The sequence below is a fragment of the Pleurodeles waltl genome, chromosome 10 (genome assembly GCF_031143425.1).
Source record: "Pleurodeles waltl isolate 20211129_DDA chromosome 10, aPleWal1.hap1.20221129, whole genome shotgun sequence".
NCBI lineage: Eukaryota > Metazoa > Chordata > Amphibia > Caudata > Salamandridae > Pleurodeles > Pleurodeles waltl.
Window position 1 is genome coordinate 340,060,365 of NC_090449.1, and position 16,953 is coordinate 340,077,317.

A 16,953-nucleotide genomic window follows, 5' to 3' on the forward strand; every position below is an offset into this window, starting at 1 on the left:
CCTCAGAATCTAAACAGTAATGTTTTGCAAAAGTGTGAAGGGACGACCAAGTTGCGGCCTTGCAGATGTCGACCACAGGAACACCTCTGGCTAAGGCCGAAGTGGCCGACTTAGCTCTGGTGGAATGAGCTCTAATGCCCTCAGGAGGATCCTTCTTTGCCAAAGAGTAACATATTTTAATGCAAAGAACAACCCACCTGGATAGTGTTCTCTTGTGGACTGCCTTTCCTCTCCTCTTGCCCACGTATCCAATAAACAGCTGATCCTCCAGCCTGAAATCCTTTGTTCTATTGATAAAGAAGCTCAACGCTCTCTTTGGATCCAGACGGTGCAGTCTTTCTTCCTCTTTGGAAGGATGAGGCGGAGGATAGAACGTGGACAAAGTAATTGCCTGAGCCAAATGGAAGGGTGAAACAACCTTCGGGAGGAAAGCAGCCTTGGTCCTCAACACCACCTTATCCCCATAAAAAGTTGTATAAGGGGGTTTTACTGATAAGGCCTGCAACTCACTCACTCTCCTTGCTGATGTTATAGCTATCAGGAAGACTGTTTTTAAAAACAAATACCTTAAGGGGCAAGAATGCATAGGTTCAAAAGGGGACCCCATAAGGAAAGTCAGGACTAAGGACAAATCCCATTGTGGCATAACGAATGGCTTTGGAGGATATTGATTTAGAAGACCTTTCAAGAATCTGATAACAATAGGGGATTTAAATAAAGATGGTTGGTCTGGAAGACATATGAAGGCTGACAAGGCCGATAAATAACCTTTAATGGTAGCCACTGCACAACCTTTCTGCGCCAGAGATAGAGCAAAAGACAAAACGTCCGATAGATGAGCTTGTAAAGGATCAATCTGCCTCTCTCCACACCACGCAACAAATTTAGACCACCTATTAGCGTAGATAGATTTAGTGGAGTGTCGCCTGGCCGCTAATATAACATCCACTACCTCAGGCGGGAGAGAGAAGGAACTCAGGTTGCCCCGTTCAATCTCCAGGCATGTAGGTGCAGACTCTGGAGGTTGGGGTGTAGAACCTGCCCCTGCGACTGCGAGAGGAGGTCTGCCCTGAAAGGGAGACGGAGCGGCGGGCACGTTGAGAGTTGGAGAAGGTCGGAGTACCACACCCTCCTTGGCCAATCCGGAGCTATTACGATTACTAGAGCCCGGTCTTGGCGAATCTTCCTCAATACTCGAGGAATCAAGGGTATGGGAGGAAACGCGTAAAGCAACTGGCCGCACCAGGTCATTTGAAACGCGTCCCCCAATGCTTCCTGCATCGGATACTGAAGGCTGCAGAACAACGGACAATGCGCGTTCTCTCGAGTGGCGAACAGATCTACCCGAGGAAACCCCCACTTCTGGAAGATTAAACGGACTTGATCTGGATGGAGACGCCACTCGTGGTCTGCCGAGAAGTGGCGACTGAGACTGTCCGCACGCACGTTCAAGACTCCGGCCAGATGGTTTGCTATCAAGCAAATCCGATGGTCCTTTGCCCAGGACCATAGTCGAAGAGGTACGACCCCACTCCTCCCTGCTTGTTTATGTACCACATCGTGGTAGTATTGTCCGTTAGGACCTGTACCGACTGACCACGAAGGGAAGGGAGGAAGGCCTTGAGAGCCAGACGTACAGCCCGTAACTCTAACAGATTGATGTGAAAAATCTGTTCCTCTGGAGACCAAAGACCTTTGATCTCCAGATCCCCCAGATGAGCTCCCCACCCTAGAGTGGAAGCATCCGTTATGACTGTGGCCACTGGTGGCGACTGCTGGAACGGTTTTCCTTGTGAAAGATTGTTGCTTGCAATCCACCACTTCAAATCCACAGCAGCATCTCTGGAGATCTTGACAGTACCCTCTAGATCCCCTCTGTGTTGAGACCACTGCCTTCGGAGGCACCACTGAAGAGCCCTCATGTGCCAGCGAGCATGCGTGACCAACAGAATGCAGGAGGCAAAAAGACCGAGCAGACGAAGGACCTTGAGGACTGGAACTACCGCTCCGTTTCGAAACATTGGAACCAAATCCTGAATATCTTGAATCCGCTGAGGCGGAGGAAAGGCCCGACCCAATGTCGTATCCAGTACTGCCCCTATGAACAGGAGGCGCTGAGAGGGCTCCAGGTGAGATTTGGGCTCGTTCACCGAAAAGCCCAGGTCGAACAACAACTGGGTTGTTGACTGCAGATGACGCAACACAAGCTCCGGGGACTTGGCTTTGATCAACCAATCGTCCAAGTAAGGGAATACTGCTATCCCCTTCCTTCTGAGCTCTGCCGCAACCACCGACATCACCTTCGTGAAGACTCGAGGTGCTGAAGTAAGACCAAACGGAAGGACCGCAAACTGGTAGTGTTGCGATCCCACCACAAACCGGAGATACTTCCTGTGTGACTTGAGTATCGGGATATGAAAGTAAGCATCCTGCAAGTCGACAGACACCATCCAGTCTTCCATGTTCAACGCCAAAAGCACCTGTGCTAGGGTCAGCATCTTGAACTTTTCCTGCTTGAGGAACCAATTCAAGATCCTCAGGTCCAGAATTGGTCTCAAACGACCATCCTTCTTGGGAATCAGGAAATACCTTGAGTAAACTCCTTGACCCCTTTCCTGCTCCGGGACCAACTCCACCGCGCCCTTTAAAAGGAGGACTTCCACCTCCTGTTCTAGCAACAGGAGGTGTTCTTGTGAACAATACGAAGGGCGGGGCGGGATGAGGGGCGGAAACTCCCGAAAGGGAAGGGTGTAGCCTTTTCCCACAACACTGAGAACCCAAGTGTCCGACGTAACAGTCTCCCATTTGGTGAGAAAATGCTGTAATCTTCCCCCTACAGGAGAGGAGTGAGTGGGAAATGGTGGAAGCCTAAGGCTGCTTCCCCTGCTGCACCCCGCCAGAGGATGAGGAAGAGGCAGAGTGCTGCTGAGAGGCTCCCCTGGTGCGGACCCTACCCCTCCCCCTAAAAGATCTATAGGGGTGGGAAGAGGAAGGTTGCTGATATCTTCCCCGAAAGGAAGAGGAGGAAGAGCCACGCCCAAATCCACGAAACCTCCTGAAGAATCTGGAAGAGGCCGTGGAAGAAGGAGCTTGGAGTCCCAACGACTTAGCCGTGGCCCTGCTCTCCTTAAAGCATTCCAAGGCCGAATCAGCCTTAGCCCCAAACAGTTTGTCCCCATCAAACGGGAGATCCAACAATGTGGACTGTACATCTGCCGAAAAGCCCGAGTTACGTAGCCAGGCCTGTCTCCTTTCCACCACAGTTGTGCCCATTGCTCTGGCCACCGAGTCGGTGGTATCCAGTCCCGTCTGGATAATTTGGGTCGCAGCAGCCTGGGCATCAGAGACAAGATCCAAAAGACCCTGGGGAAGCTCTGTAAACGAAGAGGAGATGTCATCCATCAGAGCATGAATATAACTCCCCAGGATACAGGTCGCATTAGTGGCTTTTAACGCCAGACTGCAGGACGAAAAAATCTTCTTCGACTGCGCCTCTAGCTTTTTTGAGTCTCTGTCCCCAGGCACCGTCGGGAAAGAACCAGGCGCTGATTTGGACGAACAGGAGGCCTGCACAACCAAGCTCTCCGGCGTAGGGTGCCTAGATAGGAAACCAGGATCAGTTGGAGCCGTCCGATACCTCCTGGCCACGGCTCTGTGAACTGCTGGGGAAGATGCCGGCTTCTTCCACACCTCTAAAACCGGATCCAGCAGAGCGTCATTAAAAGGTAATAGAGGCTCCGCCGCGGCTGAGGCCGGATGCAACACCTCCGTCAAAAGGTTTTGTTTCGCCTCCACCACCGGCAAAGGCAGGTCCAAAAAACTAGCTGCCTTCCGTACCACTGTATGAAAGGAAGCAGCTTCCTCGGTATATTCCCCCGGGGACGAAAGGTCCCACTCAGGGGAAGTGTCCAGCCCACTGGCCGACTCCAGTCCACGCAGCCCATCACCCGAGTCCTCTAGCTCTCCTTCCTCTAGGGCTCGTTGGTACTCCTGCTCCTCTAGTACCCGGAGAGCACGCCTCCTTGAATGCAGTCGTTGCTCAATCCGCGGAGTCGACAACACCTCCGCCGAAGTCGGAGATCGGCGCCGATCTTCCGAAGCCACCGACGCCTCATCCGGCGCCACAGGTAACTTCGGCGCCGACTGAAGAGCAGATGAAACGGATGGACCCACCGGAGTCACAGGCCGAAATCTCGACGTCGACGGGATGGAAATCCCTGGGGCCAATCCCTCCGAAGCCATCGGAGCGGCCACCGGCGCCGACACTGGCGCCGAGCCCACGTTCCCAAACGGGAGAAAGGGCATAAAGGGTGCCGGCCGAAGAGGCGCAGGATCACCCAAAGAAAAGGCCAAAGGCCCAGCCGGAGCACCCCCTGGAGCCATCTGTTGGAAGATGGCATACATCGCATTCAAGAATGCGGAACTATCGGCTCCAGGGGTGGGAAAAGCCGGATACTGGGGTGCCTGACTCGGAGGCGACCCCGACGCCGGCCTCGGCGTCTGCGCCGGAGAAAACACCTGAGGCTCCAATACCTCAATCACCGACGCCTGTCCAGGCGAAGTTGGAGACGTCGGAGAGAGCAACGGCGTCGAAGGATGCGGCGTCACCGTGGGGCTGACCTCCCATGTCCTCCGGCGCCGATCCGGAGACCTGGAACGAGCCTCCCTTGAATGACGCCGAGATTCTCTACGGCGCCGGGAGTCTCGATGACGCCGATGTCTTGGAGAAGACTTTTTCTTGTGATGCTTCTCCTTTGACTTGGCCATAAACAGCTTCGCCTCGCGTTCTTTAATGGCCTTCGGATTCATGTGCTGACACGAATCACAAGTCGAGACGTCGTGGTCGGAGCTCAAACACCAAAGGCAATCGGAATGAGGATCCGTCACCGACATTTTGCCTCCACACTCACGACAAGGCTTAAATCCAGACTTTCTCTGCGACATTATTTCCACAGAGAAAGAGTACGCAGCAAGATATACACTGTAACCGCAAGAGTAACAGTTGCTCCCTCGAAGATAACCGTTTCGAATGCACGGAAAAAAGGGAACTGACGTCCGCACGTCGTCGAGGACCTCTTATTGCCTGTATGACGTCAGACGGCGTCGCGTGCGAGACAGTGACGTCCTCGTCGACGTGCAGAGACTAGTAAGAAGATTTCCGTAGAATGCTGGCGCCAGGGGAGTATTCATGAGGTGAGGAATCCACAGGTAGTTGTATCCATCAGAAACAAGCATGCTGGTACCGGTTTCAGGATTTCACCCCCTCATCAGCTAAGCTAGCTTGAATTCAGTGGCACAGTGAGCTCATGACCCACACCTGGGCACACCCAGCACACTTAGGGTGGCAAATGTAAAAAAGAAGAAGGTGATGACTGGAATGCTTGAACTAGTCTCAGCCACTGGCAAACGCTCAGGACGCATCCCAATCCATTGTTTCTTTGCCCACAATGCCACCACAGTTTGGACCCAGCCATATGCAAATTAGTCTTGACCCTGATACCCATGCGATAATTCCAGACTGAACATCCAGGCTACGTCATCCATGGATTGGACACAAGCATCCTGGGTCTGGTATCGGGGTGTCACCCTTCATCAGCCAGGCCAGCTTGAATCGACTGGCACAGTAAGCCCAGGACCCATGCCTGGGCATACTTGGCACACTTAAGGCAGCAAATGGAAAAAGGACATGGTGATGGATAGAATGCTTGAATACATTTCAAGCCCTGGCAATTTCTAGGGCCACATTCCAAACCATCATTTTTTTGCCCACCATGCCATGCCAGTTTGCAAAACAGTGGATTGGTGTGTGGCCCAGAGTGAATGTCAGTGGCTGAGAGAGAAAGAGAACGAGAGACAAGCTTTGGGAGTGGCAGGGGAATAAACAAAGACAGTATTGAAGTGTGTTATAGTTGTCACCTGGGGAAACATTTTGGGCCTGATTACAACTTTGGAGGAGGTGTTAATCTGTCCCAAAAGTGACGGTAAAGTGACGGATATACCACCAGCCGTATTTCGAGTCCATTATATCCTATGGAACTCGTAATACGGCTGGTGGTATATCCGTCACATTTGGGACGGATTAACACCTCCTCCAAAGTTGTAATCAGGCCCTTTGTCTGGTTTTGCCCTCTTGCCACTTTCACACTCAGACTGGGGAAAGCTTCTCTTAAGTTATAAAAGAGGCTTTGGCTTGGCGGATTTAAAGTTCACTGAAAGTGTGCAGTTTAGGATTTGAGGTGCAGTCATATGTGAGGTACAGTGATTTGCCAGTGATATGTGTGTTCTGGTAGGGTTGACTGGTGGTGTGGGTTGAGGTACCTTGTCAAGGCAGTCTCAGAAAGTCGGTACTATCACCCCCAGAAGACAAGCATACCCCAGTCATGTACCTCTATTCCAAACTCTACAATCTTCTATCTCTGTTATGACACCTGTAGCGGGTTCTCATGTCACACCTCTACATTGTTCTCCGATAGAACACTAGTAAGAAATGCCAATGGCCTATTTTAAAATGTAAATTACATGAGGATGGTTCCCTGGTCATTTTCATTTTTTATTATATTCCTCTGTCACTCTGCATTTGCTATTATTTATTTTCAATTTCATAACTGTTTCTTTCTCTTCTATCACCCTATCCAACACACCCTCACCAACACACCTCACACAACACCCATGGCACCACAAAGACACCCCCGTTTCACAGAGGAGGAGCTAAGGGTCATGTTGGAGGAAATTGTCAGGGCAGAGCCACAGCTACTTGGAGCACAGGTGCAACAGATATAAATAGCCAGGAAGATGGAGCTATGGCGGAGAATCGTGAACAGGGTCAATGCTGTAGGACAGCACCCCAGAACATGGGATGACATCAGGAAGAGGTGGAACGACCTACGGGGGAAGGTAAGTTCCACAGCAGCAAGACACCAGCTCGCAATACAGAGGACTGGCAGTGGACCCCCACCTCCTCCCCCACAACTCACAGCATGGGAGGAGCAAGTCTTGGCAATACTGCATCCTGAGGGCCGGAGTCGGAAGAGGACTGGACTCTGGTAAGTCAACTCTCTACTATTATCACCCCCCATACCTGCATGCCATTACATACCCTCACCCTCACTCCCATCACTCCACTCCATCCCACACACTCCACCATCACCTCTCACTTATCCCAATGCCAAGCCCTGCATGCTGTACCAATGCTTGGACACCCCCCACAGCCCTGCATGGACACTCATCACTAAAGCATGCACAGCATAGAGAACTAACAATTCCACCATACAGTAACATACAAAAGTGAAACCTGGCAGGGCAAATCTAACCATAGAGGGGAAGCCAGGGATGTACAATATGTCATACACATAAACCATAACACATCATTTAAATCCCCTCAGGTACCCCAGCCAATGTAACCGGAGAGGAGTTGCCAGCACTATCCAGTCCCCCAACTGAAGAGGCCCACAGTGATGACAGTAACTCTCATCTTCAGGATCTGGACGATCTATCTGGCCCATCAGGGACCACTGGACAGCCGGTTACCCAAGCCCAGTCACAGACCACTATAGAGCCTCCCCCATCAGGAAACAACACTACAGCACCCACCCAGCGTACCCACACCTCTGTCCCCAGGACACGTCAATCAGCAGTGTGTCCACCTCTACAGGGACCCCAGGCCACACCTTGCACACAAGACAATTGGGGACCTGGGGTCCATAGCAGGGGTGCTGGCAGACATGGCCAACATTCTGAGGGAGGCAGTCTCACATCAGCGGGCCCCTGCCACTAGCTAGACATCTGAACAGCCTTCCACTTCTCCTGTCACTAGTGGCCAGGAGGGCCCGCCACAGGACTCACAGGCCACCTGCACACCTCCCCCTTCAGAAGGTGAACCACCCCACAAATGTTCCCTGCGATCCAGACAGAAGCCAGAGACACATGCCAAGACCCCCGCCAGGAAATTAGATTCTCCTGATTGTCCCCCTTGTGTCCCACTCAGTCACCCTGTCCACCTTGAACTGCCATTGCTCCCCTTCCTATGTCCCCCTGGACAATGCACCTGTGCTACAAACAGACTGGAACAATAACCTGGACTTTCCTCCATCATCACCATGGATTCCAAGTTAACTATGAATGCCCAAGTGGACAAATTAGCACTCCCAATACTTGCAGTTCTGGTTCCATGGTGGCGTGGTTCTTCCCTGTGTCGCCAATGGTGAGTCCTTTCACTTCTGTGCAGTGTTTCCGCTAGGCTTTTGATGTTGTTGTTACCGCCCCGGAAAAGGTGGCGGATTGACTGGTCATAATATAGTGGGCGGAACTTTGACTTTCACCTGGCTGTAGGCGGCTACCGCCATGGTGCCTGTTGTTTCCGCCCTGGCGGTTGGTGTGGTACATTGGCTGCCTTTCGGAGATCTTTCTGCCATGGATATAATTTGGAGGTACTTACCGCCAGCCTGTTGGTGGTATTACCGCCACTTTATCACCGACCGCCAGAGTCGGAATGAGGGCCACAGACTCCTAAACACTCAACCAGCTGTGTTTTTTAGTAATGGCTTTGTGCAGTCAGAAGTCTTATTACATTGTCCATTGGAGTGCTTCATCACCATCAGTGTACCACTGTTGGAGTGGTAGAATATTGAACTTCACTTCAGGAAGTAGCTGGATCCCTTATACATCCCTACTTTGGCCTAAAAATGCCTTCTCACTGAAAAATATTCCTAACAGTCGGTAACTTTACCTATAAACAAGTATGGGGACAGGGAGATATTTATCCTGGTCCAGTGCACAATCTACCACAATGAACCTGTAGTATCAATATAGGTGCACTGTTCCACTAGAAAGAGAGAGATAAGCCAACCAAAAAGATTGGAAGTAGCGACTAAGTACTGAATGAATTCCGAAGAATTCAGGAGGGCCCTCAAGCACCCACTTGGGTGACAGGTATCATCATCGGGCTTACTCCTCACGAGACTGGTGCTGCAATGTCTGGCGGGCTACCCAGTATTCTGGGTGGCACTCAACCAATGTAAAATTGCTAACAGCAAGGGTCTGGGAAAGAAACTAAATAAAGAGCGGAGAGTGTAGAAAAAGGGACAAGACTAATAAAATTGGCTCTGAACCTGAGCCATTATTTTAATATGATAGGAATTGGGTTCAGGCCAAGATTAAAAACAGCAATATAAGAGTGTTGTTGGAAGTAATGTACCATTACACTCTATAGTTAGGGAAGATAGTTTACCTAATCCGACATGTAGACAGGCGCGCGGCAAAGGGCAGGTTCCTGGTTGAACCGAGGAACATATGAATTCATTCTCCTTGGTTGATGCTAGCGCAGACCTAGGGAGCCCAATCTCTAATATGGGATGGGCGACTGTACTGACCAACTGACTTAGACATATTCTGTCTTCTACTCTGTAAGTGACTAGATGTGCACTTGGTTAATTTTTGACACATAGGAGAAGTAGTATAACAATCAAAGGCTTTTTTCGTGGGTCCTGAAGAAGCGTCATAGGATCACTTTGTGACCAACCATAGACGCGAAACATGTTGACCATGTCGGATTAGGTAAACTATCTTCCCTAACTATAGAGTGTAATGGTACATTACTTCCAACAACACTCTTATATTGCTGTTTTTAATCTTGGCCTGAACCCAATTCCTATCATATTAAAATAATGGCTCAGGTTCAGAGCCAATTTTATTAGTCTTGTCCCTTTTTCTACACTCTCCGCTCTTTATTTAGTTTCTTTCCCAGACCCTTGCTGTTAGCAATTTTACATTGGTTGAGTGCCACCCAGAATACTGGGTAGCCCGCCAGACATTGCAGCACCAGTCTGGTGAGGAGTAAGCCCGATGATGATACCTATCACCCAAGTGGGTGCTTGAGGGCCCTCCTGAATTCTTCGGGATTCATTCAGTACTTAGTCCCTACTTCCAATCTTTTTGGGTAACTTTACCTAACCTGTGGTCATGCCTTTCCTGCTTGGTATGGTTGGGTGCCTCTTACCATACATTTTGTTTTAGAATTAGTTCTACATACTTAGTACTTACTAAGTCAAGGAGAGAAAGCCATCTAAACATATATAGATTATTATGCTCTTTAAGGTGAATGTCTATTACGTGAGACTATGCTGAAGACTTATCCATTGACAAATGGGCATAGTGAGAGGAGCCCCAGAATACAGGCATGTGCATGGAAGAGCGCTTGCCTACTTACAAAACTGAAACACCACCACCTTCGGATTCCGACAGACCAGGTACCTAGCTCCCAAACTGCACGCATTACTTGCTCCCTCAGCTGAACAGATACTAGATGCTCTTGTGCAGAAAATATATGGAACCTCTGACAGCCTACGTTGATGCGCAGAGCATTCTCAGCTGGGATTGCCCATATCGAAGACCTGCTGTTTTAGTGGCCAGCAGCCAGAACCATATCCAAATGATTGTGGTACATGCTTTAACCGAGGGTCCTGCAGGAAATTCCTATTTCAGTATGTTTGATGTTGTGCTACCATTGTGGTTCTATGTATGCATTTACAAGCCTGAGGGGAGGGGGCTACAGAATGTACAGCCCAATAGCTGGAACAGCAGAGACTACCTGCATTGTGTATGAAAGGCAGGCATAATGCAGGATTGTTAAGAGTCATATCAAGTGACAGCATAAATCATAGTTAACAGCAGCAGGACTAGCAGTACATGACATCACCAGGAATTGGATGCCATGAAAACAGCAGCAGGAGTGGTTGGATATGACCAATGTAGGAGATAGCAGCATGGGCATCAGGACACAATGATAGTAACAAAAATGCGTGATATGACAGCATAAGTTTCAATAGTGACAGCAATCTCAGAGTGACTCTAACAGGATTGGTAAAGCACGGCAAATCACCTGTGAGAGTCTCAAGGCACTGTATTGGAGGTATAGGGAGATTAAGACCCATACTTAATTGACAATGACGGAGCGTGACGCTGTGCTAAAATTGTCAGTGCCATGCTCCATCATTTTCACAATGCAGGGATGTGCTGTATTTAATTGAACACCTGTGTTGTTCCCTGCGCTGACGTTAAATTGAGCTGCCTAGCACTAATGCAGGCATCCTTGCACCATCGTGCAAGGATGTCTGCGTTGAGGGGGTTGATTTTTTATGTGTGGGAGGGTGTCCCTTCTGGCACATAAACAATCAATAATGACGATTTGGCACTTCTGTGTGTGCTGCAGAATGCAGCACACACAGGAGTGCCAAAGTGTCATTTTGAAATAATTGTTTATGTGCAAGAAGGTTTCCCTTCCTGCACATAAACAATCTTGTCTAGCATTTAGCTTTTTCTATGCGTGCTGCAGAATTCAACACACATAGAAAAAGCATAAAACGAGGAGGAATAGAAGTATTCCTCCTTGTTGGGCCTTTCTAACGCTATACCTGGAGTGGCGTTAGATTTTGGCACCGCCTCAGGTTTACGAAAACTCCTAAATCTGAGGCAGCGTCAAAATGCAATGTGTTGCTGTTGCACGCCCACAGCAACACCCATTGCACTCCCCTTCCATGCAAAGGGCTGCATGTGAAGGGGCCATATTTACAAGGTGGCGTTAAACCACAAAAAGTGGCTTAACGCCAACCTTGTAAATACGGGGCAGGGCACTGCACCACTGGAGCGTCATGAAAAGTGATGCTCCAGCGGCGCTAGGTGCTCATAAATATGCCCCTAAGTGACTTGCCCTGAGCCACAAGATGCCGAGCCGACACCGAGACTCAAACCTAGCTCCCCCAGCTCTGAAGTCAGGAGCTTGGTCTCTAACTCCACATTCTGTCCTCTGATGGAATATTTAGGATATTACTGAAGTCTCTGAATGCATTGCTAGAGAATCTGGAAGAGGAGTAACTGCTGGTGTAATGTCACAGAATGACTCCAACATGACAGCACCACTAACATTCACTAGTTCATCCACTAATCGCAGCAGATTACTCACCTGCTCCTGACATCTATTTGTAAGCGTCTTGCCACTGATGCCTGTGCTGTATATGTTTTATGATGGTTGGGGGTTTAACTGCTGCTGCTGTACATGGGAAAGGAACCTTGGACTACACAAACCTTTAGGTTAGAGAGCGGATTTGTTTTTATTGCTTTCATGCTGTATCTTTTGCTGCGAGAAAGGAGGGTTTGTTACTGGGGGTAGGAAAGGTTTTTTCTAGCACATCTTTTGTTAACTCTGAAGTGTGTTGGTAATAAATACTTTAATATGATCAAAACAAATCAGTATGCTTGGTGAAGCCATTTCCACACATGATTGTTTGTACACTGTAAAGTTTTATTAGTAAAACTGTATGTCGGTGCAAATTAAAATGTGTCTATAATGGTAGTGTGCTACCACACCATGCATACTCACTTTGTACCACACCACTCTACTCTGAACCACTCCATGTCCCTGCACTCTACTCTACACCAGTCCACACCACTGACCTCTACTCCACTCTGCACCACCCCACTCTACACCACTGCTCTATGCCATTCTACTCTACACCATTGCACTCTTCGACACTGCACTCTACACCAGTGGTTCACAACCCCAAGCAATTTGTACGATTTAAATTTCATTTATTAAAACAGTAATTCGCAGAAAGTGCACAAACAAGTACACACTAAATAAATATTCGAGTTACTAAAGCTATAATTATTTTATATTGAAAAGATATACAAAAATTGAAACATTTTAATGAGAAGGTTGGCGCTGCATCTCTGCGACTAACTCCTGATTTCCTGGTTATCAATGTAATTGGCATGACTGTTTTAGTGTAAATCGACCCTTTTTATGTGTGAGTCTTTGGGGGGCCCGGGTGTTTATGGACATCTAACTATAAAGGCCCAGACTTACGGATAAGGTCTCTGTCAAAACTTAAAAATACGAGAACTCGTGCATTCTTTTCCTTGCAGTCATCATGTGGGAGGAGGTGCTGTCTATAAAGCGCGCATCCTCCATTATCCATGAAGCTTAACTTACTTTCTCCAATCAGCAAAAAGATTACGGCTTGCCGGCTCTTTTGACTTCCTGCTTCCCATTCGGATCTCTGTCCAACGACTCACGGCCTTCCCTGCATCACGCTGGATGCTTTGAAAACCCGGTCGTCCTGACAAAGTACTCGTCGGGTTTTCACTCTACCCTCTCCTTGCCTACCCCATCATGATGATTCGGTCAGTGCACTGTACCACCGTCTGTTTACAAGTAGTATAGCAGACTCGTTCTGGTAGTCCTGTATCCTGGCATTTTTACTCTCCCTTTTTGAACTGGTGTGTTACCTTCTGTTCTATAATTGGTTCTATCCCAGGATTTATTGTGACAAGAATTTATTTTCTACTACACAACCACCGAACACGTATTTCCTCTTCCCTACACCCATGTGGGGCATCAAGGTTATTTTTTTAATGCGTGGAATAGGAATCCTTGGAATATTTCCTTTGAAGAAATAGAGAATCATTTACACAGTACCCTTCTTCAATACCACTGGTGAGCAACATTTTTGTACAATGAAGAACTAGGCCTTGGTGTTACAGTGTGTGTGCTTTATGTTCGGGTTGTAACTCATGGAATGTTTTGCTTTGTTTAAAAGGACGCTTGGTCACTGGATACACAGACTGGAGTCCGGTTTTGATGTTCTGTCCTTCAGGGAATGGTGTTGGTTACCCCACCAAGAGCCGCCAAGTATTCCAAGGAGTTCTTGTCTCTTTTACCTTCTTCCCCCTTTCCCCATAAGGCTAACCACTCATACTCCTACCCTTTGGTGTGTAGGGCTAGCCTGAAGGTGAGAGGATGGACTAGCTCAATTTCTGTGGAAGCTGGGATTCCGGTGAGTGGGAATGTGATAGAAAGTCAAGCCCACATAAATTATTCGGCCCAAATGGAGAGGGATCAAGCGGGGCATACTGTGGATCATTCCTATCAAGTCCCACTATGCAGGACCTTGATAATGCATTATCTGCCATCCAGGCAGAAGTACAGGCCCTTAGACAGGAAAATCATTCCCTCAAAGTCGAACAACTGAAATATAAGCCTAGGGAGGATCCCTGGTGCATATATCAGGTGCCCATCCAAACTATCAAACTTCGATCTTACAACCTGCCACTTTCAAAAAAGCTAAGACTCTTTGCGCCAGTGTTAATCCACCCGTTAAGCTCAATGTGGTGGCCCTGGTACTTCTTCCATTGGCTGCTCCTGAATATTTAGTGGTGATAGTAGCAAGCTTAGTATTTTTGTGAACCAATGTCGTCTTCAATTTATTTTTCTACCTTCAGCATTCCAGAATAATGCCACAAAGGTGGCCTTTGTCTTCCTATATTTGGCTCGTACTGCGGCTAACTGGTCAATTCCACTTGTAGAAAATGATGTTCCGATTCTCCTCAATTTTGTAGCTTTCAAGGATAAGATGAAATGCTTCTTTCCTAAACACACTTTCATGCAGGCTAGTGAAACAGGACTTCCAAACCTCCGACAGGGAAAAACAAGACTTATTGATGTACACCACAAAATTTAACCAGTTAGTTTCTGAGACACATTGGCCTCCAGAAAAAAGAACCTCCTTGTTCTATGGGAGATTGGGTAATGACCTAAAGGATATATCGTGACACATGGTAGATCCCTCAGAGGATTGTTCAGATTTTATTGATCTGGTGGTAAAACTGGATCACCGATGCAGGTAACACCTAGGAGAAAAGAGTAAGCATGAAAATCCCTAGGTTTATCTTTATAGAGAGGATAAAAGGATGACATCAATACTCCTGAACTCATGAAAATAGAAGGAATAAGGGGGCCTCTCACAATGAGAGAAAAAGACAAGAAACAGTTCCTAAATCTATGTCCTTATTGTGGTAAGTGAGGGCATTATGCCTGTGAATTTCCCGCTAAACTTCAGAACCTAAGTACCAAGAAATCTGTAGTCTTGGTGGATAGTGGAGACAACCCTCTGGGTATGAATCAGGACAATACCAGTACTTCAGCCAAGATTGTTGCTTGCGTTCCACTGCATTTTACCATTACTGTTACCATGGTTATAAGTTGGCGCAGTTGTGCGTCGAAAAGTATAAATATGGCCCTAAGTATTGTTTGCTGCATTGTTACCAGGAAGCCATTGATTGGGCTTCCCTCCTCACATGTGCTTCTTGTGTCACTTTGGGGAGTCCCAGGATTCTTGATCCTTGTCAGCAATATGCTGATGTTTTTAATAAAATAAAAGCTACTGAGTTACCGGCTAACGCCTCATTGCAGTTTTGACTATCGAATAGATATTGTGCCAGGAGTGGCACTCCCATGCAGTAGGATTTATGCCCTTTCAGAGCCAGAATCGCAACATCCAAAAGCCTATCTGAAACAAATGCTGGACTTTGGCTTCATAAGACATTCTTCCTTCTCAGTGTTGTTCCCTCTATTTTTTGTGCCAATAAAAGAGGGAGATTTCTGCTCATGTATTGATTATTGAGCCCTTAATAAGGTGACCATAGAGAACAAATATCCTTTACCCTTGATACCCATGTTGCTCAATTAAATACAGCATGCCACGGTCTTCACTAAATTAGATCCTTGTGAGGTATAACATCTTATTCATGTCTGCGAGGGGGACGAGTGGAGGATGGCTTGTGGTACCAAGTTTGGGTTGTATGAATACCTTGTTATGCCGTTCAAATTGGATAACTCCCCTGCAGTGTCCCTGTTCTTAACCAGTGAGGTCCTTAGGGAGCATCTTGATCTTTTCGTGATTGTTTATATTGATGGTATATTGATAATTTCTAATAACATACAGGAATATGAATAGCATGTCGGAAGGGTTCTACAGAAACTAAAAGATCTCTGTTTGTTTTTTACACTTGACAAATGTATGTTGCAAAACTTCTGAATGCATGTTCTTGCGAGAACTTGTGTTCTATTTTCATTGCAGCTGCCATGTTGGAGGAGGTGCACAGTGGCATAACAAAGGCCTCCATAGCCCCTGCAGTGTGTGTGGGGGGTGGGGAGGGGAGGAGTGGCCTCAGCACAGTACCCTGGTCTGAGAACTCTGAAGTGAGTCCAAAGGGGGGGCACTCCAAGGGGTACTTTGCAAGGGGGCCTGTCAAGTTTTTTTTACACCACTGGAGGCATAGCTTATAAAGAGGGCATCTTAGATTTCCATGATGCTAGACTCACTTTCTCCAATCTGCAAGAAGTTTACTGGCTTGCTGGCTCTTCTGAAGTCCTTGTTCCTGTACAGTTCTCTGTTTGATGACCAACAGACATCCCAGCATTGTGCTGGACAACTTGCAAACCCATGCTGCCTGACAAAGAATTCACCAAGTTTTTACTCTTCCCTTTCCTTGCCTTGCCTACCCCTTCATTATGATTAGGTCAGTGCACTGTACCATAGTCCGTTCACAGGTAGTGTTGCAGACTCATTCTGGTAGTCCTGTATCCTGGCATGTTTCTCTCCCCTTTTGAATTGTGGTGTGTTACCTATAGTTCTACAGTTGGTTCTATCCTAGGATTTATTGTGACAAGACTTTCTTTCTTACTACCCAACCACCAGGCATGTAGTTTCTCTTCCTTATGCCAGTGTAAGGCATCATGGTTATTTTTATCTATGCGAGGAGTAGGAATACTTGGATTATTTCCTACGAAGAAATAGGGAATCATTTACCCGGTACCCTTCTTCAATAACACTGGTGAGCTAGATTGTTGTACACAGAGGGAATATACCTTGGGGCTACAGTGTGTGTGCTTTATGTCTTGGTTTACACTTGTAACTCATGGTATAAATTCTATGCCACTGAACTAAATGCCACTGCACTCTGTTACTATACTCTGCAATACTCTACCCCAATGCACCCTACACCAGTCCACTCTATTCTATGCACTACATGCCGCTGCACTCTACACTGTTGTAGTTTGACTCTTGCTCTAGGCAAGACTGCTTGTTTAAGGATGGCAGAACGTATGTTTGTAGGTGA